At 49.2% G+C, this 26376-nt stretch overlaps 2 pseudogenes; one reads left to right on the plus strand and one right to left on the minus strand.

Annotated features, from left to right (window-relative positions):
- Positions 1–1478: 1478 nt before the first annotated feature.
- LOC126540968 (uncharacterized) lies at positions 1479–12215 on the minus strand (annotated as a pseudogene).
- A 7387-nt stretch (positions 12216–19602) lies between these two features.
- On the plus strand, positions 19603–19784 carry LOC126541077 (U2 spliceosomal RNA; annotated as a pseudogene).
- Positions 19785–26376: the final 6592 nt, after the last annotated feature.

Raw genomic sequence — 26376 nt, forward strand, 5'->3', positions numbered from 1 at the left:
GCATTGTGTTTTGAACATCAAACTGACTGGGAGCTGTGTCTGCCTGGGGTAATGTTTGCATTACGGACCGCGCCGCATGCGGCTACGGGGTTTTCGCCAGCTGAGCTGGTGTACGGTCGCTCGCTGCGTTCTCCGCTTCGCATGCTTCGAGACGGATCACTGCCCTCTCCAATGGCTGCAGACCATCTCTTCCACAAATGGCCGCCTCCTGCGCTGGAGCCTCGCTTTGCAACAATATTCCTTTGAGGTGCGTTACAAAAAGGGGAGTCTCAACGGTAACGCCGATGGCTTAAGTCGAAGCCCCTAACGTGGGAATCAGCCTCAAAATTGTTTGTTACTGATGTTTTTCTTCCTGAGGCAGGATTTTTAACATATTGCTTTTGTGTAGTGTTTCAAAGTGATGACGTGCTTTCTAGTGCAATTTTCCGATTTGTGGACGCGTTCTGAGTGCTGCTAAACTACTGTAAGGAACTAGGCAGTAGTATAAAAGGGGAAAGAGCCTGGCAGGGCTTAGTGAGGGTTGTGCCGTGTTTGCTGACTGAGCGGTTGACTTTCGGCGTGGTTCTAACGCTTGCCGGGAACGAGAACAAAAATGTCAACTCTCCCGAAGTCACTTTGCAGTGTCCTGTGTGAACCTGAACGAGAGAACGAGGCCTTCTCCGTGCGCTGCGCTCAAGAAACGCCGAAGGACGACCGACTTCGGTTATGAGCATCATCAAGCGACATCCCTCCGGACAGCGGATGCAGTCCCCTGACCATCGGGATCTCCTTCCCCCGGCGGGGCGGTCTGTTACGTTTCGCCTACAACGCGCGGTATAGCCGGCGCGGATGCAACGGACGCCGGAGCTTCGTTCAAAGCGGCGGACATTTTGGCCCGTTCGGAGCTCCCGCAGTCTCCCCGCCAAGCGCGTCCAGGCGTGTTTCAGTGCCACGTGTCTTCGTGTGCGCGGGTGTGTGTGTGTGCCCACGCTTGTCAAAGCGCGGCAGCCGGGGAGAGGAGCTCCCCAAGTGTGAAGCGAGGAGGTCTGATCGGCGCCGGGTTGGCGATGCGTCACTACACTCGTCTCAACCTGTCTCTCAGCGCGTCCGTGGCGCCGTCACGTGCGCCAGTGACGAGGCGTTCCTTCTCGCCCTCAACTCCGAGACTATAAGAGCAGCTGCCCCCGGACGCCGAGAGAGAGGCTCCGATTTCTTCTGTCGAGTTACGTGCTCTCCCGTCTCTCACTTCGGTCGACCTGACCGCCCGCTCTTTTGCGATGTTAGAATAAACCAGTTGTTCTGTTACCAGTCGACTCATGCTTTGCCGAGACCTTCGGATGCTTCCAGTGCCCCAGGCCGCCAGGCCAACGCTACCCTTGGGGCTTGCGACCCGATTGCAACAACGGGTGTCAGCATTGAGGTTCCAACAACTCGTGCCAGCGGTGCGATTACAACACCGGTAAAGCCGCTGAAGTTCCAGTGCCAGACCAAGAGGTCTCTCACTGGCGGTGTGGATGCTGCTGTACGTGCTGTCCCGTCCATAATTGCTGCAGTTTGGCGATGATCTGTGCTTCCATACCTTGTATTTGTGCCTGTACCTGCGTCTGCAGCTGTGCTTGCATCTGCGCCATCATGTTCTGGATCGTGCTCTGTATGTTCGTTGTCATCTGCTGAACTGTTTGCGCGAGCGCAGTGAGGCGTTCGTTGGTTACCTTGCTGGTCGCCTCAAGACGGTCGAGTCTGTCGTCCTGTTTTTCGATTCTCTCCATTATCTTTCGTTCCTTGGCACCCTCTATGGCTCTCCTCTTGGGAGCCGGTCCCGCCTCTTTCGTGGCTCTCGGGTCCACCTCGACCTGTGGTTCGCCCTCGGTTATCTCTTCTTGTTTCCTCTCTTGTGCGGGCTTCGGCAGCAGCTGCTGCTGTTGCTTGAAGACAAGTAATGTCGCTAGCTTCTCGTTGATTTCCTTGATGGTTGCGTCCTGTTCGGCGATTCTCCGCTTTAGCATCTCATCTCGTCTCTCAGAGCTTTTACCACCCCGTTCTCTTCTTGGATCTTCTTCGCGGCATTTTGCACTGGTGGTTGTCTCTTCTCTGCCATGTTTGCCTTGACTGCGTCGGCCCAGGCGACCCTCTCCCTCGACTGCGAGGGTCTGTGGCGGCTGGTGCTCCTGCCTCCCTTGCTATTGTCCCTCTTGCGGCTGCTGTCGCGCTGCCTCGATTCCCCGCGAGGTCTCTCGGCAGACGGCGCTCGCAGCGGCGGAAAGCTTTCCGGATCCGGTTGTTGCTGCATGGCTTCCATCTTGCGTTCCCATTGCCCTTTTTTGACCACGTACGGCATCTTGTACTTGTTCTTGCATTGCCTCTCGCCCGTTGGATGCTCTCCCCCGCAGAGCTTGCACTTGCGCTTGCATTCGCGTTTGTGATCTTCGCTGGGGTTCACGATTCCGCAGCCGAAGCACACTCTGGTGTTGGGATTCGGGCATACGTCTCTTCTATGGCCGACCTTGCCGCATTGCCTGCACACGTCAAAGTGCTTGCGGTAAAGCACGCACCTGACTAATATCGAGCCATACTTGACGAAGTTCGGTACTTTCTGTCCTGCGAAGAGTACTTTCACCGTGGTTGTATTGCCGATTCTGTACGCCTCCACCGCTAGGGGGTTGCACGGGTTCAGGATGTTTTCGGCTATCTCCTCCGGGGTGTCGTCTACGGCTATGCCTCGGATGACTCTCTTGACCATTCCGTCCGGCGCCGTTCGGTAGGCGCTGACTTCATATGTCCTGCCTCCTATGTTAAGAGCTTTGACCTTAGAGTATAGCCTGGCACGCCTCTCGTCCGGGGTGCTGACCACGATGATGTTTTGCTGCGCGTTCGTGCAGATGGTGTATGCTTTGGCTTCTTCCTTCGCTACTCGAGCCGCCGTCATGACGGCCGACATAATTATTGAAACCTCAGTTCTCGCTACGTTGAGACCTCCACGTGTTCTAATGACTATCTTGGTGTCTTCTTTCGGCATGTCTGTCGGCAACCTCGCCGCTTTCTTTACGAGGCTGCAACTCTCTTAGCAAAGCTGGCCCTAGTCCTGGGTCTCGACTGGCGAGTAATGGCGGCGGACTCACCGTTTTCCTTGCCGGCCATGATTTGCTTGATGCGCTTGCCGGAGGCCGACCAGCCTTCGGCTTCTTCCGGTGTAATTCCGATAAAAAATATTGCACAAGATAGGAGCAAGATAGGAACCTATGCATATGCCCTGTTTCTGCACATAAAATTCTTCGAACTGGACGAAGATAGAGATGAGGTAAAACTCAAGCAACGCTAAAAACCTATCAACACTCAATCCAGCAGAATAATGAAAAGACACTTCGCCATTAACGTCAATATATTTTTGAACAGCCTGAAGCAATGAAACTTGAGGTGCCGAATAAAACCAATCTTGTGTCAATAGAAAAAGCATGGCCAATGTCGTCGTTCGGCGGTATAAACTTAGTAAGAGCTTCAGAGTTTTTTGTTTCAAACGGGTCGATCACTTCTAGGTGCGACGAACACTTCTGCAAAAACCTGCTTACATCTTTCTGCCAATTCCTCTTTCACTCACGATAGACCGAAAGGGGATATCCTCCTTGTGCGTCTTGGCCGTAAATTATGTTAATTACGTTGCAAGTTTACGTTTAGCGAAAATATGGGGCACTTTATAAGTAAAGGGTGACGAAACTTTCACGCTGCTGGCCTAATGAGGAGCGTCGCAAATAGTTACTGAACCATTTTATTTATTTATTTATTTATTTATTTACTTGAACAAAGTTCTGAACAAAGTTTTTGGGTGATTATGGTTTCTCCGCGCACGCGCAGTGGTGTATTTCTGAGACGTACTCATATGTGGTCATTGTGGAATAAAGATTAGTTGGAATCTGCGCCTGTCCTTGCGTGCTCTCTCTCTGTGATAGTTTGTTTGCGCAGTTATAAAACTGTTTGTAACCTAATGTTCCATGGTACACAGGTAAACATAGCGTATAAACGCTTTGAAAGGTTTGCTAAACCATTTTTTACAAATGCTATATTTGATCCACTGGACATGAATTTGCCATAGCGTTTCCCCATATTAGTAAGTTTGACCTCGGTAGTAAAAACGTAGTTTTGCTAAGACAACGGGCCAAATCTTGCGTTACTAGTAAAACACTGATAACGCACGCTCCGGAGCTACTTCCATGCGCAAAGGTCGTATTTAACTCACACAGTTTGAATTTTACATACGTATTCCCCATAACGTGGTCCTTCACCAACTATAGAACAGAAGCCTTGTTTAATTCATCTAGGACACCAAGAAAACCAACTATGAACCTTGCATAACGCATGAAAATAGCAAGGAAAAACGAGGGTTCAGTAATTATTGGCAACCCTCCTAATTATGGCATGAACGCGAATGTTTTGCCACCTATTAGACTTAGCATGCCCCCTCCCCTCCTTTTCCCCAAATCTGAACTCGGTACCTTGTATAATCATTTCAAGATACTGAGAAACATTGCAGATAACAGCGACATGACAGTCTGGGTTGCTTGAATAATCAATTTTCTATAAAGGATTAAATTAAACTAGGCAGTTCAAACATTTATCGTTCGTCACGCGAGACATACACTTCCTATATACAGGGTGTTCCAACTATCATGCGCCAAGATTTAAAAATATGCAAATATCACGCAGCTGGACAGAACCAAGTTGTTTGGAAATACTCGGATTTTTCGCATTCCGCCTAATTACATAATAAGTCTTAAATCAATAATCAACATGTCAAATGTTCTAATTGGATGAAAAGTGACAATGAGAAAATTGAAGAGCAAAACGAAAAACTCCAGAAACAGCTTTCTGTTGCTCAGTACGTGCTGCATAAAAACATTTTTTCCGAAGCGTGAAAGAATCTCGCGAATACACGCAGAATTGCAGTGAATACACGCACTGAATCTGCAGCTGAGAGTAAATAGATGGAAATAATACAGGTGCTAGTGCATTGTTTCAGTTTTATGCTATATTCTAATCATGTAGGTTTTGTTTGCACGTGCTTTCAAAGAGAAATTGCAGCATGAATACTTCTGGGAATAAAAATATCAAATCTGAAGAATAATAAATATTCGCTGAAAATTCAGCTCCAGGTGTTTCTTGTTTATTTTTTTGTGTGTGCACATTTTCTAAGATTGCCAGATGTAGCGCGCACATAATTAGTGCTTACATGAGCTATTATAGCGCAATAAGCTGCAGTAGCCGTGTAGGCTAAATACACGCACTACAGTGCGAGAGATGCACGGCAACTAATAATAATCTGAGCGAAACATCTGATGAATTTTCAAAAAAATAAATTATATAAAGCATAATATGTGTCCATTTTTTCTTTCAACAAAAATAATTTTAGAACATTACGGCATAACTCATCTCGCGAAGACTGTTGAGCGTAGTGTGAATAGCAGTAGAGAGACGTAGCGACAGACCATATTCCTGAAGTGACGTTTATTTAACACGTGCAATGGAAAATATAGTTTCGTTGATTCGGCTACATGCCACATACTGCGACATCGTCCCACTCTGCTATGGCACTCACATGCCAAGGTGGCCCATCAGCATGGATCTATGACGAAGACTGTATGACGCCGACGCAGTAACGATGGAATGACGAAGGAATGATATTGATTGAACGACAAAGGCGTATAACGACGACGGCGTGACGGCACTGAGATGCACATTCTTAAATTATAGTGACGAAATAGCGACCACGTGACGATGACGACGTAAAGACAGTGAGATACCGTATGGCGACGATGACGTGACGACGGCGGTATGAAGGAGCGGGAATGACGGTAACGACACGGCCAAGACGGTATGACTACGACGAAATGACAAAGGATGCATGATAGCGTATATGTGACGATGAGGAAATGACGACGATAGCATGACAACGGCGGTATAATCTCGATTGAATGGCGATAGCTACGATAAAATGACGAACTGGGAATGACGTCGATAGATTGACAAAAGTTGTATGACGACAATGGAATGACGATGCTGCAGTGATTACTATGGTGAAACGACAGCGTGACGACGATAGCACGATGACAGTGGTATGATGAGAGTCGGATGTCGAAGTCACCGTGATTACGGCGGGCCGCGACGGCATCATGGGGGCGGTATGACAACGAAAGCATGACGACTGCATGAGGACAGTTTAATGACGATGAATCTATGATCATAATGGCGTGCCGATGACTGTGGCCCGAAACCTGCATGACGACAACGACGGCATGAGGAGAACCATACGAAGAAGCTGAAGTGATGATGATAGCCAGACTGGAATTAGGTGATGGCATGACCAATACGGCATGACGGTGACAGTATGACAAAGGATACATGGCATTGCCTATATAACGACGATGCCATGACAACGGCAGCATTATCGAGATTGAATGGCGATAACATGATTACAATCCAATGACGAACAAGTAATGACTCCGATGAATCATAGAAGGTAGCTTGACGACGATGGCAGGGCGACAATCAGATGACGATGCCGAAGTGGTGACTATAGTTAAACGACACCATGAGGGCGATGCCATCAGGGAAATAGTATGACGATGGCGGCATGGTGAAAGTCGGACGTGGAAGCAACAATGATGACGATGGACGGACCGGGATGAGATCCATACGATGGTATGGCAACGACTACATGACGATGATGTAGGAATAACAATGGCAGGACAACGGCATGAGGACAAATGGATGACGACGAGTGTATAGGGACAATCGCGTGAAGATGATTGTATCATAAAGCCTGTATAATGACGATGGCGTGGTGACGAGGATGGCGTGACGGGAGTCTGATAACGACGATGTTGGCACGACCGTGACAGCATTACCACGATGGTGTGACAATAAAGGCACAATGGCGACTGTCTGACGATAACGACATGACAAGGGTGACATAATCACGACTGAATGACGACAGTATGATTAAAATGAAGTGAAGAAAGATTGACGTCTGTGGAACAACGAAGGCGGTATGACGATGACGGTGTGACAATTAGATGGCGTTACAGAAGTGATGACAGTGATAAAATCACAGCGTGACGACGACGGCGTGACGATGACTGTGTCACGACCATGGCATGATGACGACGGTATGTCCAGAGACGGATTACAAAGTTGGAATGACGATGATGTATCGACCACGACGGCATCACGACCCCAAACACATACTTACATATGGGCTTACGGTATTAGACAACACGGACCCTAGGGTTGTAGTAAATGTTGTGACGACGACAGCGTGACGACAGGGAGGTGACGAAGCTTACCTTTACCCTTATCGCCGCCAAGGAGTGCAAGAGAAGATTTCAGACGCCGTTTCTCGTCAGGCGCAAACGGGGCGAACGGTCCCGCGCCCTCAATGCCGCACATTTCCCGCCCATAAGGAGGGCGCGAAACAAGCCCGGCAAGCATCGCCTCCACGCTTGTACGGTTGCAGCCGCTCCCGGTCCAGGGTGAGATCCAGGTCTCGTGACCACTCCAGCGGTCGCACCAGGAGCTGCTCCGTCTCCAGGGCTAGGTCGAGGCCAAGATCCCGGGTCCGATCGTGATCTAGATACGGTTTCAGGGGCCGCCCGGGTTCCAGAACCCAGCCAGCATCCAGACCACAGCCCGCCTCCACATGTTGCGGGAAGCAGCCGACCCTCGTTTGGGCCGATCTGGCACGTCCCAAGCCTGGCACCAATACTGAGGCTGCTCCGGCCCCTCGTAACTACCCACCCCCAAAGCAAGCTAGGGACACCGAAGTCATTCCCTTAAACAAACAGAACGATGACCTCACGGCCACGTTCAAGAGTCTAGTTAACGAAATGGCAGAGATCAGGAAACTCGTTTCCAATGTGTCGGGTTACGGTGCGTCAGTCAGGGCCACCGATACTCCATTCCCAGCTCCTGTAGACGGTACTGCGACGTCCTCCAAACGCAGGGCAGTAGTCAAACAAACATGTGAATAGGTAGCGTTGCCCGCAGAGGTCAGCGAGATTAAGAAAACTCTCGTTGGGCTGGCAGACGGCCTCAAACAGGTCACCGCTAGCGTCAGTTTCCTCACCGATAGCGTTCGGTAATTCATATTGCGCTCGGGGACCTCAACAGGGGCCTCGGAGCTCTCGCAGATCGCATCGACGCCATTAAGGCGCGAATGACTCATTTATTTATTTATTTATTTATTTATTTATTTATTTATTTATTTATTTATTTATTTCCAATACTGTGAGCCCTGCCGGGCTGTTACAGGGTGGGAATACAGTGCACAAAGTTCACGCAAAGAACGCAGTCACGTTTTCTTCAAAAGAGTCAACCATGCTATTGCTCGGAAAAACACAAGATTTCAATTTATTTCACTCAACAATTGTCTTGACAATGAAAGAGTACTTAAAGACATAAAATTTTGGCACATAAGGCATTATAGCGTAATTGTGATTAGTTCGTGGTGAAACCCTTCCAGGAGGCTTCAAATACAAACTGGAATTCAGGTTCAGCTTATTGTTATAGAATTGATATAAAAACTTAAAGCGTGCGATTTTCCTGCGCAGAGCCACCGTAGTAAACCAGCCCTGACGAGTATGGAGGTTACCGAGTGAGTTTTGTCGTAATCAGAAAAAAAATAAACCTAACCGCCATTCGCTGAATGCGCTCTAATTTATCTGTTATGTATTGTTGATGAGGGTCCCAAATTATACAAGCATACTCTAAATTTGGTCTAACCATGGTAGTGTATGCCTTAGGTTTAACATCTGGTGCAGCATCTCTCAGTTTACGCCGTAACAAGCCAACCTTGCGCTGCGCTGATCCACATATGTTTTCGACGTGTTCATTCCAGTTGAGGTTACTAGTGATTCTTACCGCAAGATATTTGAGCTTTGTGGAACGCTTAATTACATTATTATTTACAGCGTACGAAAACATCAATGGAGTTATCTTATTCGTAACTGTCATGCAAACAGATTTATCAAAATTGATTTGCATATGCCATTTTTCACACCAGTTATAAATTCGACATAATGCATCATTTAGTCGTTCTTGATCAGAAACAGTCTTCACGCGGCAAAACAAGAGGCAGTCATCGGCAAACAACCGCACTTCAATCATAGGATGTACATCAGTTGCGATATGCATTAATATACAGTAGGAACAAAATTGGACCCAAAACCAACCCCTGAGGTACACGTGATGATACAGGAAAGAAAGAGGAGCACTCGCCATCTATTTCAACAAACTGTTGTCTGTTGTATAAGTAAGCCTGAATCCACTTAATAGTTTTTGAATTGACACTATACCCATAAAGCTTTTCAATTAGCTTGCTATGGCTAACCCTATCAAATGCCTTTGATAAATGCAGAGCGATGACATCAACTTGTTCGCGACAATTTAGGGCTTCTGCACAAACTGTGTATTGTTTCAAATAATTGCGTGACAGTTGACAGACGCCTTCGAAAACCACGTTGTTCGTTGTAAAAAATGTTATTGCTTTCAATATATTCTGCTAACTGTTTACTAATTATATGCTCTAAGATTTTGCAAGCCGTACAAGTTATGGATATCGGACGGTACTTCCCAATGTCTAGCCTGTCTCCCGCCTTATAAACAGGCACAATCCTCGCTAATAACCATTGACTTGGTAATGCACAATTTATTAATGACAGAGAAAATATTTTAACCAAGAAGCATGCAATCCATTCACAGTATCGCTTTAAATACTCATTCGGTATTTTGTTAGGACCAGTACACTTTTTACGTCTAATTTTAGCAACATGTCGACTATACCTTCTTTAGAGATAAAAATGCTATCATTAGTATAGTCCTCACATTCTAAATCTATTGCAGCACTCTCATCTCTTAACCTGAATACAGAACCAAAAAAAGTGTTGAATTCTTGGGCAATAATTTGGGGATTGTTGCACACGGTATCATTTACAACTATTCCATTGATTGTAGGCGTTGATCGGGCAACGTATCGCCAAAAATTTTGAGGTGATGTTTTAAGGTAATTAGTCAGTATTGTAGCGAAAAAACACGTTTTAGACGCTCCTTAGACCTTATCTTTTAAATCTTCTCGCGTCTCGTTAACACTTTCCTTTACACCAAACACAATCAGATTGTTACGCCGGGCTCTGTCTTCAATATCTCGTATTTTTTGTTGTTGACGCTGAACAGTGCTATCGAGATTTTTAACAGTAGCCTCGATAGTAGCCAACTTTGCACCTTGTTCCGCAAATAAATAAAGCTTCCCTTCAATATGCGTCAGCCGTGCTTCTAGTAGCGTTTGTTTTTCCAAATTTTTTTTCAAGCATTTCTTCAATAGGAGCGCCCGGGTTGCTTTCTATGTCCCCGGCCAAAAGGAGTTCTAGGTACGACCATAGTGCATGCAAAACATCATGGCACTTCACAGGGAGCGGCAGCACAAGGCACAAACAGTTGCATCGTAACTGCGAAACATAGGAGTAGTAACGAACCTGTGAGGCAATCCAAACGTGTCTAAACGACATTGTCGTTGTGGTGCCGCCGCTCCCACTGAAGGCGGTGAGATACGGGTTGTGCCTGATATGCTCGATGCCGGTCGATGACGTGCTCCCGCCTGGAATGTTCCATTGGCTCTTCCCGAGAACGCATGCGTAATATACGGTCGTACAACCGTTAACCGTTGCCGCCATGCTAAAGGAAGCTTGACTTCAGTATCCCACCAGCGCGGCGACAGGCGGTCCCAGTCATTGCTCAGCCCTAACTGCCCCGTTAGGTGGTAGTCCGTCTGGTCAGCCATAATGGATAAATCCAAAGAGAGCTTTGGCAATAAATTGCAGGGAGTATTCTAACAAGACAGCCCCTCTGCAGCAGTTTTTCAGATCTTTCGCTGTCAAATCTTAGGTCATTGCTCTCCAGGAAACATTAGCCTCCGCCGCCTCGCTCCAGGGCCGTGTCGGGCCAGTCCGGGGGGTGAGGAATTTGCACCTTGATCGATAAAAGCCCGACTCATCTCAACCCCGACCTCAAGCTGGCGAGTGGTAGAATCGAATATGTCATGGTTGAGATCCTGCTCCACGTACCGCAGCCGAATCAGCGCAGAAACAGCGTGTTCGTCCTCAATATCGATAGCAACACCAGGGACTGGATCGCGCAAACAGTTCAAGACCATCCTTAAGAAAGCGACCGACTTGGCCAGCCCTCGACCCTTGGTCGTCGTCAGCGACTTCAACGCACCGTACGGCATCTAGGGTTTCAGTAAAACTACATTCGAGTCTAGTTGGTACATAATTCTGCACTTAAACTTGCAGCGCAAACACCTAAGACGAACCACAAGAGGAAGACACGACACACACTGGCGCTGGGTTACGTCTACGACACTACCAAGGGGTGCAATCTGCGGCAAGATGCTAACGAGATGGGCCTCACTCTGGTCACTGACAAGGATCTTCCTACGCGCATCGGCAACTCCGTCACCCGGGACTCGACATCCGACCTCGTCTTCGTCAGGAACGTCGAGGACGTGGGCTGGGAGAACACCGCCATGGAGTTGGATGGCGACCACTACATTCTCGAGACCAACTTCAAGGTGTCTCAGAGTAGTGTCAGGGAATTCACGTTCATCGATTGGGACCATTTTCGAAAGATTCTCGAAGAATGCGGGAGAGCCAGGGCACCTGCCACTCTCGAAGAATGGTGCGAAGGCATCCGGAACGACGCTTCCGCGGCCACCAAGAAATTGGAAACCGCGATCTCGACGGCGAGCGGATGGACAGCAGATTCGTCCACCTGATCGAGGCCAAAAACGCCCTCCTCCGCCGATTGAAGGGTCAAAGACTCAATCGCAGACTCCAAAAGAAGATCTCAGAACTCAACAAGGTCATTGATGACCACTGTCAGGCACTGTGCCAGCAGTAGTGGGACGAGCTCTGCGAATCCATCGATGGACAGATGAGCAACAGAAAATCCTGGGTTATCCTGAAGCACCTTCTCGACGAAAGCGGCTCGAAGTCACATCAGAGGCGTACGTTGGCCCGGACTCTTCACGAAGCCACCAGGTCTCACACGGTCGATGGACTCGTCTCAAAACTCGTACAGAAGTACTTGCCCGTCCGTCACGATGGTGATCCAGCGACCCAACTCCCGGACTAGCGAGGCTCTCCTCGCCCCGACATGGACGATGACTTCTCCGATGCCGAGGTCAGATAGGCCATCTTCACACTCAACCGCAAGCCTGCTCCGGGTCCGGATGGAGTCACCAATAGAATGTTGAGAAACCTCGACGACACTTCGATCGTCTTTCTGAACGACAAGATCGACGAGTCCTGGAAGAGCGGTGTCGTTCCTGCAGAATGGAAACGGCTTGCACGGTACTCATTCCCAAGCACGGCAAGGCCCCCAACATCGAGAATCTCAGGCCAATTTCTCTAACCTCGTGCGTCGGCAAGGTCATGGAGCGCGTCATCCTCAACAGGCTCAACGGGTACCTCGAAGACAACGAGGTTTACACGCACAACATGACCGGCTTCCGCGCCGGACTCTCGACGCAGGATGCCATGAAACTAATGAAGCATCAGATTGTGGATGGCCGTTCCAGAGACGTCAAGGCTCTGCTCGATCTGGACCTCGAGAAGGCTTTCGACAACGTGCTCCACACCTTCATCGTCAAGACCATTTCATACCTGTGTCTCCGTAACAGATTCCACAGCTACGTCAGTTCTTTTCTAACGGACAGGAAAGCCAAGCTTCGCATTGGAGGCTTCCGCTCAGAAGATGTGCTCCTAGGAGGCGGGGTACTCCTCAGGGCGCCGTCATCCCCCCCACACTTCTTAACATCTGTATGATTGGTCTTTCCGAGTGGTTGGCACGCGCCGAGAACGTCAAGCACACCATCTACGCTGACGACATCACCATATGGTGCTCCGGCGGCTGTGAAGGCAGAGTCGAAGAAGCCGTGCAAGAGGTGATCGATGTGATCAAGCAGTATCTCCGCCCCACTGTTCTTCGATGCTCCACCGCCATGTCGGCGCTTCTGCTTTACACAAAAGAGAAGGGAGGTGGACCCAAAACTTAGAAGCCATTCTCCGAAAGCAGCATCAGTCTTCGCACTCTTGACGGTGAGGGGGGAGGGGGGTGATGCTCAAAGTCGACGTTATTCGGGTCCTGGGCATGTTTGTCGAATTTAATGGCGGGAACGGAACGGCTCTCCGCAAGATCATCGCAAAGACGGACAACGCTTTCCACCTCGTTCGCAGGATTGCCAACCGGCACCGAGGCATCAGGCTGATCAATGTCTTCGTACTATGCCACTTCGCGTACACAAGTTTTATCCTCAACTGGCTCAGAAAGGAGCGAGACAAGCTCAACGCTCTCATCAGCAGAGTAGTCAACAGGGCTCTTGGGCTACCCATAAGGACCCATACCGAGGATTTCCTCAAGCTGGGCGTACATAACACCGTCGAGGAGATTGCCGAAGCCCAAGAACGCTAGCACCTCACTCGCCTGATCACCACAGCGGCAGGTAAACGCATACTCGAAGAGCTGGGTTACCACACTGCTGGATTCCCGATGGTCAGTACCCCGATCACTAGGCGCATTCTAGACAAGTTCGAAGTGGCCCTTGTGCCCCGAAATGTCCATCCCGTCCACAGCGAGGGCAGACGCAAGGCCAGAGCAGCAGCCATCCTCAAACAGATGAAGTAAGAAGACAGAGCAAGCTTCGTCGACGCCGCGGAGTACAGCGATGGGAAGACCTTTGCCGTCGTTGTGGTCGACTTCACCGGCAAGGTTTCCAATAGCGCCTCGATTCGCACTTAAGGTCCCAGAGTCGCCGAGCAAGCCACCCTCGCTCTGCTAGACGGTTGTGGGTCCGAGATCTATAGCGATTCCAAAACGGCAGTTCCGGCTTTTCAGAAGGGTTGCATCGCTAAGCGAGCTGCTCATCTTCTTAGCGGCTTGAATTCGTATGCTCTCACGCATCATTCTATTCTCTGGTTTCCCGCTCATGTAGCGTTGGTCGAGGGTGCTCCCCTGAACTTCAATGAGTCTGCTCACGAGGCTGCGCGTGACCTCAACGACCGCGCTTCCTCTGTAAGGAGCACCCCCTCCCCTCCTCCCTCAGGCCACAGGGACGCTCCCGCTACTCACAACGACGTCACTAAATCCTTCTACATGTCTAGAAGGGTCTTTACCCCCCTCACCTCAAGTTGAATATGGCGCAAGCTGTTTCGCTTAAACTTCTACAGACCAGCACATATCCGTGTCTATCCGTTCTCCACGAGGCTTACCCCGACGTATATCGCGACGACGCCTGCCCGTCCTGTGGGCAGACCTCCACTCTAGCGCACGTGCTCTGGGAATGCGGGTCGACATAGCCCAAGTTCATCAAAGAGGAGTGGGACTCGCTTCTGCGTAGCCTCGCTCTAGACAAGAAAATCCTGGCTGTCTGGCGTGCCCGCCATTGGGCCAGTGGGCTAGACCTGGCGGTCCCGACGTGGGAGTAGCCGGGTGCGCGAAGAGTTCGCGTCCTCGCCAGACCTGCAGTAATATTTCTTCACGCACTCACTCACTCACTCACTCACTCACTCACGGAATGACCAGAGCAAGATGACACGAATATGGAATGACAGCAATGGAACGATCATTGCACTCACCTTGACCAGGAGCACATACCTAGTAGCCCAAGACGGGTGTAGATAACTAGATAGATAGGCTGAAAGCGACTAAAGTAGGCAAACACTGCCCCTCGTGTCGCCTTGGCATGCCCATTCTGATGGATTGCCAACAATGGGCACAAACCATTATAACATACCCAATGCCTAAGTTGTCTCTTCGGGCATGCATTTAGTGGCACATGCCCACACCCTGTCAGTGAGCCAGACAGCAGACAGACAGCAGCCAGCAGCAAGTTTGCTTTTTGGACAGATACCCAGTGGCCCACGTTGTTTGCACGGCGAGATCGGAACCAGCACCTACATGCTTATGTGGCCCAATCTAATAGATAACTTGGGTCATTCGCTACTGGGCACTATTGTTTGTGCGTATGGCTGAAATGGGAAAAGAAAGTTATCGCGGTAATGTAGGAAAACGTTACTAACCTCTCACAGTGTAGCAAATGTGCAGGTGTGTCACGAAATTGGCTAGTAAATGTTATGTAGATGCGTCTACATGTGCGGCAGGAGAGAGGGTGTTAAACTTCAATTGCTAGAGGGAGAAACTGCATAGTGGTGCCGCGACAGAGAGACCGACACCCGCGTTGTTGTTGTATTTGTCCCGAGTGGCTATGGCACATAACCACAGTGGGGGATTGGCCATGAATGGGGTGGTTAAATTAGGTGTATAAAAACCGAAGGGAGTTAACAATTTGAACGTTGGAGCTTAAAAAGTAAACGCGTTGTGTGTGGAGAAAAGGAATAATCAGAAGGAAACCGTGTATTTAAAAATTCTAATAATAGATAAGAAATAAGAGCTATGGAGGGGAAGGAGAATGATCAGTATAACATGGTAATCGACTGGTTTCAATTAGGTCATTTTGGATTGCCCAGCATACATTTCGGTGACTGAACCCAATAAAGGAAGCTCCAAAAGTAGGATCAAAGGCACTGATAAATTTAAGCCAATATTCCGTAGCGAGATTTCGACTAGTCATTTTTTTAATAGGCAAACGCCTGCAAGACAACAAGAAATGGTCTACTGTCTCAGTTTCGCCACAGAATGGCGATAATAGTGAGGGGACCAGACCAGACCTTTGTAGATAGAAGTTCAACGCAGGTATACGGCAGCGCAGCCTCGTAATAGACACTTCAATTTTTCGTGTTTGGCAAAGTCTCGGTAATCCACAGAGTTGGTAATTGCAGAGCCTGACACTGCCTGCATAATGACACTCCTGCGAAATACAGCAGCAGTAACATGAGCAGTCAAATCGAAATAAGGGAGAATAGGGCCACTTCATGCCTTGGCTAGTGAGTCTACAGTTTCATTTATAATTATTTCTTTATGGCCAGGCGCCCAAATCAAACGCACGCTTTTCAAGCAGCCAGCTATCAATGAATGAAACGTTCTCATCACGCGAGAATCACGAGAAGCAGTAAGGGATGAGCACAATGATAACGAATCAGTGATTACCATGGCTAACGTAATTGATGGTCCTAATTTGTGGAATGCCAGCACCATTGCCATGCATTCAACTGAAAAGATCGGTATGAAATCTGGCAGCTGAAGAGAAAATGGTCAATCTTGAATCGGAGAAAATATTCGTACATCTGACTTTTCTTCAGATTGGGAAGCATCTGTCGCAATTACGATGTTTGTTTGAAGGTTCTTCAGATGATCTTTCAATATAACGTCTAGAACACGATGTGGAAGTAATCTTGCATTATTAGGAAAAATGTCAACGAATTGAATATCCATGGTATCAGCTTTGTCGGGAATAGAAAATACATCGCTTATGCGCACGCCCAAAGAGTCAAGTTTTTTGCACGAATGTAATTTGCGGAATATGCAATCGCGGCCAGTTGACACCGAAAAAAACGCAGGTTGTCAAATAAAGGCTGTTTGGGAATGTCGGCAGCGGTGATTCATAAATCCTTAAGAACAAATCCTTTGACACTGCCAAACGCCGGCAGTGTCAAAAGCCGGAACCTGTAGGAAACAGGAGGAACACGGGATTCTACATAAATTAATAAATAATAGCAATTGCAAAAAATTTAGGAAGACCTAAACACAAACGTAATCCTTCTCTTTCTAAGAGGATTAGAGAACGGGATATGTAGGCTGGAGCTCCAGAGAGCAGCACGCAACCAAATTCTAATACAGGGCGAACGTACATACGAAATATCGTTAGGAGTGTATCTCTTCTCAATCCTATTCGACGACTACTCAGCCTACGCATTATGCCAATTGCACGGGTGTCCTTTCCAGTCACATGATCTACGTGTGGGCGCCAGTTGAGAGAGGCGTTATAATTGCAAAGTATTTAACAGACTCTACCTGTTGTATGTCTTGAAGGTGGTAAGACAAGGAGATTTGCACTGTGTCATGTATCGTAAAAACGAGAATAGCATATTTGCTGGCATTGAGTATAAACTGATTAACATCTAACCACCTCTGCAGAGGACAAAGGTAAGTCTGCGGTCGTTGGTATAGCGCGTGGATGTCGTATGCAGATGCGAAAATCGTAATATCGTCTGCATAAACATAAGTAGTTACTTCTTGATTGCAAGTCAGTGTAGTCATGAAAATATTAAAAAGCACCCGGGAGAGGACTGAGCCTTGCGGTACGCCTCTCGCTTGTTTGTAATTAGAAGAAGAAAGGCCGCTTTTGTAGCAATAGAATCCTCTTTGACCTGAAAATGACTGAATCCAGGCTACTATATATACTGAAACACAACAGGATGTTAACGGACTTTTCAGTGCAGTGGGCTCCACAGTGTCATATGCTTTAGCGATATCGAGCGTCATTAAGGCAACGTACTGCTTATGACGTCGAACGACTAGTATTCGGCTTTCTAAGTCGACGTGGGCGTGCCAGATGAAGCAACCGGCCCTGAAGCTAATCTGACAGGGACTAAGCGTGGAATTATCATTAATCATTTTCATGTTACAAAGGTGAAGAGGTCTCTCAGTGAATTTTACTACGTTTGATGTAAGTGCAAGGGGCCTAATATTCTCCAATACATACCTTCATTCTTGTTTCTTAGGCATTAATATTGCTGTGGCAAGCTTCCATTACAATAGGATTCAAGCATATTTATTTTAATAATTTAGCAGGTCTTAAACCATGTTAGGAGTTCCCGCGTTGCCTTGATCGAGCACGTCTTTCTCTTTTATTGCGTGTTCAGAAGAAGCCTTGCTCGCCGCCTGCTTTGGCCTCGTTTTCCCTGGTTGTCTTGTGCGACGCATGACGTTTCTCGCCAATGTTTTCCTGTAGTAGACTCAACAGTGAAATGCGACAATGGAGAGTAAGCTGGTTCTTTTTGGGACTCAGGGTAACGTGGCCCAACCTGGCCAAGCATTTGTTGGGTTTCGAGTGTCCGAGCGATCATTATTTTGTCGTGGTTGGTGATGCGCCAGGTGCCGGGCGATCGAGAGTTTCGGGGCGATCTCCAAAGAATCAGAAAAGGGTTTATTTGCATTTTCACAATTTGAGAGGTTGCGTGTACGATCATGATCAGGAGCACATGTATGCGTCGGAGCACACGTCCGAATGGTAGCACACCCTCATCGCACTTCAGATCCACTTTTTATCGCGTTTATTTTCTTCGGTCCCTCATCGAGGGAAGTCCTTTACCAATCAGAAAACGCCGAATCGTTCACCGCCTCCCGTCTCTATCGTCCCACTGTTCCCCGCTCTCAACGACCCACCGTTGCCCACTACGTGGAACCACGTGGAACACTGTGAACCTGCTGTTGACGTCCTTTCCCCGGGAAACCTTAACAATGACCATATCATCAATTAGTGGCCTCCTCTTTAAGGATCGGGAGAGCGGCCTTCGCGGTAGTGGGAGGGCGATGTTCTTTTTTGTTGATGAGAATGAGGAGGCGTGAACAGCACCCGGGACAGCTGCGTGTCCGCCGGTGAAGCATCCTTTGCTCCGCGGGATCACCAGGCGCACCACGAGTCAGCTCTCGTACAAGCGGGCGCTCGTTTCGCCCGTCAATTTTGGTTACGCTGATTTAGTGTGGTTCTTAAACATCAATCACAAAACAATGCAACTGTATGCACCGTAACAGAATGAACTCAAAAAGAAGAAGTCTCATGATGATTCAAAGCGCAGAGCACAACTGTTAGAACCCGCAGAAGGGCAATGATTCTCTAAACGCAGTGTTATAGGGTGTATTTATATTGCCTGGCGTATGCTATTTTGTAGTCATATTTGCAGATCACACTGTGCTGTAGAGATAATCGGATCTAGATAACGCGCAGCCTTTCACTATGACGGATGTACTACGATACGGTGACTTCGATGACCGCACTGTATACACCTGATAAGAGAAAATTCGTGGCCTTTCCACAAGGTCGATGACCAACGAAGCTGTGTATGTGGGCCCCCAAACTGTCCATTGCCGTGCGTCAAACACCGTGGGCACATAAGTGGAAGGCGAGGGGTGACTATTCACTCCTCCATGGTGTTGTGCCTCGGAAGATGATGAGGCACAGGGGGGAGTATAGATACCCATGTATTGTTAAGAAACGCGGCACGACACCTTTTACTAACGAACATCGGCACGCAGAATAGACACACACTTCAGCGCACTTCGAGGACACCCTCTTCTTCACCGTAGCCAAGACGATGGTGCGTTGGTCGACGTACCGTAGGGCAGTAATGGTTGTGAGGTCACTCGCAAAGCACAAGCAGTCGCACAGAACACAGGGCACACAAAATTGGTTCCCCACAAAATCCTTCAGAAACCTGGCCGTTTCTCTGGTGAAGCGTTCTATGTTTGCGGGATCGAGGCCACATGGACGGTTAGTATTTCTTTCCGCCTCGCGGTCTTGGCGAGCATCACGCTTACGGGAGCGCCACCACGGGAGAGCGGAAGGAAAGGAAAGGAGATACGGAAGCGCCTGGAATGCAGACAGAGAGGACGGTACGAACGTAGACATGGCCGCCGCACATGAAAGTGTAGTATCTGTTCTTATTAGCCTAATATCCGGTAGGGGTTGCGTATCGACACAATATATTAAACTTATTTTCTCAAGATGACGGAATGCATGAAGCCTGCTCCACCTACGCCGCAGTTCAACACGGTATTGCAATATCTTCGCGATCGGCCCAAGTTTTTGGTCTACGGACATGGTCTGGAAATTAGCCTTTGATCTGGAAATTAGTCATATAGGGCTTCGCTGTAAAACTAGGCAAGCAAGAAGAATAAGATTGTGGTCTTTAGTGTAAGGGAATTGGAGAGGGGGGGGGGAGGCGGTTGTCTCAAAAACAAAGAAATATGTCAGAGGCCTGCACGGTACACGCACCACAGTCACAGCGTAAGCGACACGCGCACTGGTGCTGCGCACCGACTGTTTTCTCCCTCCCTGCCTCATGTCAACGTGAACCTAGCTACCGCTCCTCTTCGCCCGTCTGCCCTTCCGCCACTTATGTCTACCTCGTTTTTTTGTTACTTTTCTCTCACTGGCCTTCTCGCCCTGCAGAAATGGGACTCAGCCTTCCTCTTGCCCTGCATGGTTGCCAATAAGGCTGCTGTAAATCTGCCAAAGCGCCTAGAAAGTATCAATCACTTTCACCACTGTGCCTTTTGGTTTGATGTACTTGAGAACGACCGGGCTCGCGATCTGCTGTTTTCGCAATAGTGCTGAAATGGCATTTTTTTTAAACCCTGATGAAGATCGGTCCACCGGTCGAAACTATTGAAATAATATACTCGTTCTGTTTACCTTGTGGAATCGCTCCAGTTCTGTACGTTTGAAAGGTAGCCTGAAGATTTTAGCTTTCCTTATATATATATATATATATATATATATGTGTGTGTATTGTTGCGAGGAGTTGCGAAGTGAGTGAGTGAATAAACTTTTATTTGGTCCAGCAAAGCGCGATAAAACGCGCACCCGGCAATACCACGACGGGACTGACAGATCTAGTCTGCCGGCCCGATCGCGGGCACGCTGGACGGCCGAAGAAATAGTTGTATTTACACGATGGTCGTAGCGTGATCGCAACACAACCTGGCCTCTCAACTCCTCGTTCTCTTCGTCTTCTCTTCTTTCTTGTTGTTCGTGCCTTTCGTACCTGTTACATTTCCCCGCAAGCAGACGAAGCCCTTGGGGCGAGTCAGGATGCACAAGCAGGGTAGAAAGGCTGCAGGCGAGCAATATGAGTCAGCTGAGTTCTGCTTGATCGACGACCATTGCACAGTAGGCGAGCTATGACGTGAGTTCGCTCAGGCGGCCCACAACTACAAATGGGCCTGAATATTGTGACACGAACTTTTGGCACAATCCACGCTTGCGTTGCGCTGCCCAAAGAAGTACCAAGTCACCATTTTCACCGATACTTGTACGTGACGATCGTCGTGTCGCTCTTTCGAACGACTTTGCGAGGCCAGAGTACGAAGACGATCTATTCGATGGCCTCTTCGGCGAGACACAAAGTCTTCGATACAGAATCGTCACTGTGCAGAGCGAAGGGTAAGAAAGTGTCCAGAGGGCTTCGCGGTAACCTTGCATACAGCAGATAAAATGGGCTATAGTTCGTGGTTTCGTGTTTCGCCGTGTTGTATGCGTAAGTGATGAAGGGCAGCACGCCGTCCCAGTTCTTATGATTGGAAGAGACGTACATGGCAAGCATGTTGGTCAACGTTGTATTTGTCCTTTCATCGAGGCCATTGGTCTGTGAGTGATACGGCGTGAAATGACGGAGCTGTGAAGTGCACAAACGAAGTAACTCTTCAATGGCGTCAGCCGTGAACTGGCGACCACGGTCGCTGATGATGACGCGTGGTGGGCCATGACGAAGGACCACGAAACGCAGCAAGAAGACCGCTACACAAGCGGCGGTGGAAAACGGTATGGCTGCAGTTTCTGCATACCGTGTAAGATGGTCTACGCAAACAATTATCCAACGGTTCTTGTTGTTAGATAACGGGAATGGACCCAAAAGGTTAAAGCCTACTTGCTCGAACGGCGTACTGGGCGGGTGTCAATGGCCGAAGGGGACCGGGGGCTACGGTGGTCGGTCGCTTGTGACATCGGCACGTTTCACAACTAGCGACATAGCGCTTGGTTGTTTCGTACATCTTGGGCCAGTTAAAGCGCTCCTGCGTGCGGTGCAGCGTTCGTACGAAGCCGAAATGGCCGGATGTCACATCGTCATGCATGGCGCGTAGAACGTCGGAGCGGAGACTCTCGGGGACAACAAGCAGAAAACGCGTTCCATGCCCGGTGTAATTAGTTTTGAAGGGCAATTTATCAGGGACAGTAAAGCGACCGCTGCCTCTAGAAGTACGGGCGGCGACAAATTGCGGATCGAGGGTAACATCATTCCGTTGTTCTCGCTGAAAGTCTGCCGCGTCAGGGAAGGTAGAAGTAACAGCAGCGAGACAGCCGTCAAAATTCTCAGTATTGCAGTCGGTAGTCGCAAGAGGAATCCGAGAGAGGCAGTCTGCGTCAGCGTGACGACGGCCACTCTTGCACGATACCACAAAGTCATATTCCTAGAGCCGCAGCGCCCAACGTGCGAGGCGACCAGAGGGATCACGCAAACCGACCAGCCAGCATAAAGAATGATGATCGGTGATAATCTTGAAGGGTTTACCGTAAAGATAACACCGAAACTTTCGTATGGCGAAAACGGCTGCCAGGCATTCCTGTTCCGTAACCGTATAATTGCGTTCAGATTTGCTCAGGCAACGGCCGGCATATGCGACATGTTCTGCACCACTGTGACGTTGTACAAGCACCGCTCCTATCCCGATTCCACTAGCATCAGTGTGAACTTCAGTCGGGCAAGATGGATCGAAGTGACGCAAGAGGGGTGTTGACGTTAGTATAAACTTCAGTTGAGAGAATGATGCGTCACTCTCGTGTCGAATCGAAGGATGCATTTTGTCGCGAAATACTTGTCAACGGGTAAACGATGCCGGCAAACCGGGGAACAAAACGACGAAAATACGAACATAGGCCACTGAATGAGCAGAGTTCTCTTGCTGACTGTGGTGGCTTGAAGGAGCTCAGTGCTTCAATCTTACGAGGATCGGGTCTGACGCCATCCTTGTGGACTAAGGTTCCCAGGACCAGTGTTTGACGTTCGCCGAACAGACACTTTTTTGAGTTTAGAACCAGTCCAGCTTACTCAATTCAGTCGAGAACGAGACTGAGGCGCTCGTTATGTTCTTCAAACGTGTGACCAAAGATTACAACATCATTGAGGTAACACATGCATATCTCCCACTTTAGACCACGTAGTACTGTGTCCACGAATCTTTCGAAGGTGGCAGGAGCATTGCAAAAGTCAAAAGGCATAGCATTAAATTCGAATAGGCCATCTGGAGTAACGAAAGCAGTCTTTTCCTTGTCGGCAGGGTCCATAGGTATTTGCCGAAACCCCGATCGCAAATCAAGTGTTGAGAAGTATGAAGCAGCGTGTAAGCAATCAGTGACGTCATCGATTCACGGTAGTGGATAGACATCCTTCTTCGTCACTGTGTTTACATGTCTGTAGTCCACGCAGAATCTCCAGGAGCCATCTTTTTTTCGGACCAGGATTACTGGGGCTGCCCATGGGCTAGACGACTCTTGAACGACACCTTTGTTCATCATCTCCTCGACTTGCTCTGCAATAACTTTGCCCTCGGACGATGACACTCGGTAGGGCTTCTGGCGGATGGGGTGGGCTGAGCCGGTACCTATTTTGTGACGAGCGCGGGACGACGGTAAATGAAGGGGTGCATCTCCATGCTTGAAGTCGAATGCAGCCTCATGCCTGGCAAGGACCTGCACCAATTCTTGCCGTTCCGTTTTACAGAGAGTCAGAGTGGTGATTATCGCAAGGGGAGAAAGCTGTAGAGACGTCCGCAGTTAGTGCCGCTATTGAGCTACATGCGGCTTCATCGAAGAGCGCGATTTTCATACCGCGAGGAAGGACAACCGGCGTGGCGGAACAGCTCAGCGCCCACAACGGGGCGACTCCTTTCGTCATGCACACGACAGAGCAGGGCACAAGTATAGCTTTCTTTGCACAGTTTATGCGGAGAGGCCTAACTACAAGGTCAACACAATCAGCGTCAACAGTAGTTGAAGAAACACGAACGGGCGTCAGGCACCACGATGGTGCAATCACTTCATCAAGAACACTGAGTGTGTCTGTGTGTCTGTCTTCGCCACGCGAGCTTTGTTCGGAATGTGCTGATATAATTAACTTGTTCAATGATATTTCGCCACAACCACAGTCCACGGAAGCGTCGCATTGTTCAAGAAAATCGATACCAAAAATAACATCGTGCGAACAACGAGAAAGAACAAGGAATTCCGACACAGAAACTTTCCCAGCCCACAAAACACTCACAGCACAAACACCAAAGGGATGAAGCCACTCGCCGCCTACTCCACGAAAGGTCATACCGTCGTTCCAAGAAAATATAACTTTGTGGCCTAGCCGGTTTTTGAAAGCGAGGCTCATCACATACAAAGTCGCCCCAGTATCAACTAACGCCATGGTCGGTATTCCGTCAATCGAGACATTCACTTTGTTTTGGAACATCACAACAGGCAGATGTATTTCTTGCAAAGACCGTCCGGCGACCACACCTCCATTGGCCGCGGATGTTAGTTTCCCGGCGGCGGTGAGGAAGAACGGCGCCGAGGAGACGGAGAGCGACGGGGACGGTTATTTGGTGGCGTCAAACTCCGCTCAGATGCTGGCGAATCGCTGCGTCTGGTCTCGTGTGAGAAGTGGTTCATTGGAAGCAAATCGGTCGTCCGCAAGTAAAAATTGGAGGACGCTTAAGCTTCGCCTTCAAGAGTGGAACGCGACAGCGTTCCCGTCGACCCGCCAAGGGGTGTAAGACGCGCTACGGCGCAGCGACTACGCGCCCCGCATCGGACGCGGTGAGCGTCGAGCAACGCAGCGTTCGGCACGACAACGAAATGTGCGCCTGAGCAAGCGACGCACGCCTGAGCCTTAGAAACAGCTCGTTTCTAAGGCAACACCGCGTTCACTAGAGGCGCTTTTGTACCGCTTTGAAGCAAATAAAGAAAAAAAACTCGTGGCTCAGTGGTAACGTCTCCGTCTCACACTCCGGAGACCCTGGTTCGATTCCCACCCAGCCCATCTTGCAAGTTGTTTTTTATTCATGAAGTGCCTGCTGGGATTTATCGCTCACGGCCAACGCCGCCGATGCCGACACCAACGCCGACGACACCGGCTTTTCTGCGACACGAGCTCCTTAACGCTGTCGCGTTAATATGAAGTAGGGGTTCTGGGTGGCGAGAACATCGGTGGTGCCCAACGTGATTGACGGCCTTGGCGACAATACCGAGCTAATATGGCCTGTGGAACCGCAGTAGTAGCACACGGGAGGTTCGCGGTTCACAGCGTCTTCCTCGCAACGAATGGTAGGCGGCTGCGGTCGGCGAGAAAGTTCGTTTTCATGTGGATAACATGTCTCTGCTGCTTGCTGAAATCCGTTATATCGTTCATTAGCCGCGTCGTGGTAGTAGGGTCGGTGCTGTTCTTGTCGCGGCCTGACAGAAGTCACAGGGCCTCGGGGGTAAAAACGCGGCTGCTCTCGCTGTGGCCGAGCGTCATAATTGTAGGGCCTCTGTCGTAGAGACGTGGCTGCTGTCGGGGCGCGAGTTCATAATTCTCAGTGCCCCTTGCCGTAGGATACGGGGAGAAGGATGCCACGTTTGGCTCGAAATCTGGTGATAGGCGGAAGTTATGAGTGCCTGGATGTGTCACTTCCGCGCTGCAGGCTGGGCTCTTCCTGAACTATTTGTCGGATCGTTGATGCCAGATCGAGGGCCTGGTTGCTGTCCACGCTTGCAACTGTCGTCACATTGGCTAGCCTGCCAAACTTCGGCGTGATGCGCCTTGTCTTCAGTTGCTCGAAAGTACGACAGTGCCGAATGATGTGAGCGACGGAAGCCAGGTTGTCTTTTGCGATGAGGAAGTTATAAACATCCTCGGCAATTCCTTTTAGGATGTGCCCGACTTTGTCTTCCTCGGACATTCCAGAGTACACCATCCTACACAGTTTTATTACTGCCTCAATGTAGGTAGCGCAGGTTGCACCTGGCATTTGCGCACGTTGCAGTAGCGTCTCTTCTGCTATTTTCTTTTTCGTCGCGGAGTCCCCGAATCGCTCTTTGATTTCAGAAACAAATCTTCCCCATGTTGTGAACGTTTACTCGTGATTATCGAACCACAACAACGCAGTATCCGTTAGAAAGAACACGACGTTCGAAAGCTGAGAAGCGCTGTTCCACTTGCTGGCGGCACTTACCCGGCTATAATGGATGAGCCATTCCTCGACGTCTTCGTCCGATCTTCCGGCGAAGGGACGCGCATCTCTCAGAAGCAGAACGGAACTGGTCGGCGCAGCAGTTGGAATGGGCCGTTGTTCGCCTGCGTCGTGGGACATATTCAACACCGGTGGATTCGGTGGAAGTCCAGCAAGGCGACGGCTCCTCGAAGAACTAGTGGTTCAGCCTCCGCCTTCGCGTGTCGATTACCCCGCACCTTCCACCACAACTGTTACGAGGAGTTGCGAAGAAATGGTTTTATTTACACGATGGCCGTAGCGTGATCGCAGCGCAGCCCGGCCTCTCAAACTCCTCGTTCTCTTCGTCTTCTATTTCTTTTCTTCTTATCCGTGCCTTTCGTACCTGTTACATTTCCCCGCAAGCAGACGCAAGCATATTTA

Source organism: Dermacentor andersoni, chromosome 2, assembly GCF_023375885.2.
Source record: "Dermacentor andersoni chromosome 2, qqDerAnde1_hic_scaffold, whole genome shotgun sequence".
Taxonomy (NCBI): Eukaryota; Metazoa; Arthropoda; class Arachnida; order Ixodida; family Ixodidae; genus Dermacentor; species Dermacentor andersoni.